Raw genomic sequence first — 4370 nt, 5'->3', positions numbered from 1 at the left:
TAAGATAAGATAAGATAAGATAACTCTTTATTGTCATTGCACAGTCATACATAGTACAGTAGTACAATGAAATTGGAAAACTGTCCTACGTCGGCACTATGGGGATAATGTGACAAATCTTTTGTGGACCCTATTAATGATCAATGGTAATTAAAGAGGAAGCTTGAACCCAGACTCTGGACGTATGTCTGTGAAGGTTCTCAGTCATCCAGGTCATTGTAGTCAAAGGAGCTTGCAAAGAAAAGCGTCTGGACTTCTTTAAGTTGCTTGAAGACATTTCACCTCTCATCCGAGAAGCTTCTTCAGTTCTAAGGTGAAATGGTGGGGAGTCCCAGATTTAAACCTAGTGGGAGTATCCCCACACAGAGGGACAAAAGGACCCCCTGATTCTTCTATCAATGCCCAGTGGGGAAACAGGTGGCACGGTCCCAATCCGCCGGTTTCGGACCGTTTGATGGAACTTAAGACACGAGTTATTTAAACAATTCTAAATGACAGTGTGATGGCCATAGTACTTTATGTGGGCCAAATGTTAAGGATAATGTTTATCAATATAAAATTGCAAAGAACTTTTGAATAGGATACAACATTCTTGTAAACTAGTTACCTCAGAACGCTGATACTCTCAGATCGTACTGTAGTATGTAATGTAAAACTTTCCACAGTACCTTCCACTTAAGTAACTAAACACATAAAGTCACTCCTTACCAATAATCCGCTGCTCCTTGAAAAAGTAGCACAAACAGACAACTGAATCAGCAATGATAAGTAGAGCTACCCGAGGCCGATACTAAGCAGAAGAAAATAAAAAGTTGTTGTTTTTGTGGCTCAATAAATTAAAGGAAAGTATGTTTAATAATTCACATAGACCGCACCTTCAACACATCGTACATTCAAATTTTGGAACAGGCTCAACATTGCTGTTGTTCAATAGTTTTTATCCGTTCAAAGTTCATTTTACGGCTTTAATGTTTCCAGCTGATAAGGAGAATGTAGTGCATTTCAAATGGGTCCAAAGGCTTTAAACATTCTTGTCTGTAAACAACCTACAGAGCATTGTTTTTACTAAAATTCAACATTTTCAGATGAAAATTTGGCTGCTTTTTTTCTTTCACTGTAACACACTCCTCAATGTCATTTTTAGTGATATTCTTGGAGATTCCATTTTTTATATTTATGCTTTTGGATGAGGGTATCTAAATACACACGTTGTCATTGTGTTTTGTACTACCAGCTGTGAGCTCTGCTTTTCTTTGAGCAGTCTGGTTTTTTTTTGTCTCGCGAGTGTGTGTTTTTCAAACCAGATCGTCAGTTTGATTTTGTTACCACAAACTTTGTGTGAAGTTCACAACAGAGGTAAAGAGATTTAAACACACCAGTTTAGAGGAGGCAGGGGTTGGACCAGCTGCACAGGACAGGTGAAGCAGAGAGTGTCGGAGATGTGCAACAGAAGCAGAGGGATTTTTGACAAGATGATAAATGAGACACGTCCGTCAGAGTTCAACAACATTACAGTTTGATTAAATAAAAGTTTTTAAACTACACAGGGTTATTTTCTCCTCAGATAGTAATCATATTAACATGTCATGAGAAAGCAGAGTATAAGAAAAATAGTAAACGTGTGTCTAATTAAACTTTCCTGTGAACCTTAATCATCCTTTAATATGTTATGTGTTACAAACTTGAAGAAGCACAGAAAAGATCATCAGACACTTAATCTAATCAGTTTTCAGCTTCATTCATATTGAAATGTTGAAATCTTCCCTGCTAGACCCAAGTGCAGCGTTTAACACCGTTGGCCATAACATTTTATTACAGCTATTATTAAATGGAGAGTCCTCTTCACACACTGAGGTTAATTATGAAGCTCCACAGGCTTCTGTGCAAAGACCAGTTCTGTTTACATTATACGTGCTTTAGAAGGCATAGCATACATTTTCACTGCTATGCATATGATACCCGCTTTTAAACTGTTGGGACGTCTTAGATACATGGGCTTTAATTTTCTGCCTCTAATTTCAGATAAAACTGAGGTTATTGTAACAGGGCATAAAAATCTTAGAAACACTGTCTAACAAGATCCTTATTCTGGACGGCATTGTCTTGAGCCGTCTGTTGTAGTGATTTGGCACATTATAAGTAAAATTGAAGCACACAATCCTGTCGCACAACATCAACATTTATTTATATACAAAAATAAAATGCTTTTTTACAGAAAAGAATTGTAACTTTACAATTCATCACCAATTACGTGGGTACATAGGGTAAGTCCTCATCCTTATCCCATAGTGATTGAGGTCATTCCTCAGGGCCTGGGAAGGGTGGCCATATCAGGATACATGTTTTAAAAATGCGCTAAATTCATCGATACTGTGAAAACCGCGGTGTATCATCTTGTCAACCTAGTAATCAACAAGTACCTCACTGACGAATGCAACGGCTGTAAGTCCGATCACCCCAATGCTTTTAAAAATGTGGTAAAATGCAGAGTACACATTTTAAGAAAGAAAAATCAGGATACATGTTCAAAGAAAATATTAGCAGACTCCTTTGTAACACTCTGCGACCAACCGTAGCTGTCCGATTTTCACCATTTCCAACCCTACCAGATTGGCGTATGCCTCAGCGATGGCATCAAAGACTTTCCTTACCGATTTCAGCTCGTGCAAGAGAGTGTCCGCCAACATGCGGACTTTGACGTTGTCCATTTTGATGTTGTGGGTAATCAGCAGACGTTGAATGGAAGGAATGAAACGGGGGTTGAGGAGTCTTTTTCTGATGATGTGATAATTTTCAGCGTAGAAGTCATCCTCCAACACTTGCACACACTCGTGCTGTTTCTGGTTGGGGTGATCGGACTTACAGCCATTGCATTCGTCAGTGAGGTACTTGTTGATTACTAGGTTGACAAGTTGATACACCGCGGTTTTCACAGTATCGATGAATAAAGAAGATGCCCAACCATCAAGCTCGTCGGCTTGCTGCTGCTGCTTCTCCAAGGGGCGATAGTAACCGGGGGTGTCAGGTACTATTGTGCTCTCGTCCGCGGAGCTGTCCTCCTCCTCAGTGTGATGCAGGGCTGCAGAGTCCATCCTTCTCTCAGGTTTTGAAGGAATGAGACGGCAGTCTTGTTTTAAAATTACAGAAGGGGGGCGTGAACTGGAAGTGGGTTGATGTTAGAGGGCAGGTGGGAGTGGCAGCGATTTTCAAAGACCGTAGAGTTGGCCACGGCGTCTCTTCAGCAGCTGCAACTTTGGAAAAGAACGGTAATGTCCTTTCTTATCTGTTGGGGTTGAATTTCTCCATGAAAATGACATCTTCCACCCCTTCTGCTCAATCAACCAACAAAGTGGCAGAACTTGGTACAAGCAGCACCGCCAAGAGTAACAGATATGACTGTATCAGGGACGCTGGGCAATCTTTAGTCTCTGAAGATCCAGCCACAAACCCTACATTTGAAGATTGCAGTGAAGAGGCTCTGTATTCACCAGTGTCAGAGTGGAGCTCACCCCCCTCACCACCACAACTGTGGACTATAGACACCGACGACGAGGAAGATTTTTTTGTATTTCGCCAACTCTCCCGACATTGATGAGGTAGACTGGGCATGGCCACCCTTCCAAGGCCTTGAGGAATTACCCAAATCACTACGGGATAGGGATGAGGACTTACCCTATGTACCCACCTAATCGGTGATGAAATGTGAAGTCACATTGATTTTCTGTAAAAAAGCATTTTTATTTTGTACATAAATAAATGTTGATGTTGTAAGACAGGATTGTGTGCCTCAATTTTACTTATAATGTGCCATATCACTACAACGGACAGCTCAAGACAATACCGTCCAGAGTAAGGATCTTGTTAGCCACAGTGTTGTTTTCTCTGGTCCCCTCCCCAATCAGACCAGGAGTGACATGTTTAGCCGCATGTTCTCCTTAAACTGCTGGCTGTCTGAGTGGTGTCCCAGAAACGATGTGGGCTTCATAGATAATTGGCAAACCTTCTGGAGGAAACCTGGTCTTCTTAGGAGAGACGGAGATGGAGCAGCTCTCATTTCTAGAAATATGGACAAATTTATTAAACCCCCCAAAATATGACTATCCAGAGTTGGGACCAGGAAGCAGAGTTGCAGTCTTACACGCCTCTCTGCAGCTTCTCTCCTCCTGCTACCCCCCCAAAAACCCATCTCCATAGAGACTGTGTCAGCTCCCAAACAGACAAAAAACAAACTAAAAACCAGCAACAAACAACTTAAACATAAACAATTACAAAGAAAGAACAATACAGTATCCACATCTGAACCAAAGAGTAAAACAGTGAAATGTGGATTATTAAATATTAGGTCTCTCTCCTCCAAGTCTCTGTTAGTG

The sequence above is a fragment of the Haplochromis burtoni genome, unplaced genomic scaffold (assembly GCF_018398535.1).
Source record: "Haplochromis burtoni strain Fernald_Lab_line unplaced genomic scaffold, NCSU_Asbu1 Contig_1333, whole genome shotgun sequence".
NCBI classification, from domain to species: domain Eukaryota; kingdom Metazoa; phylum Chordata; class Actinopteri; order Cichliformes; family Cichlidae; genus Haplochromis; species Haplochromis burtoni.
This window is presented reverse-complemented; position numbering follows the sequence as displayed.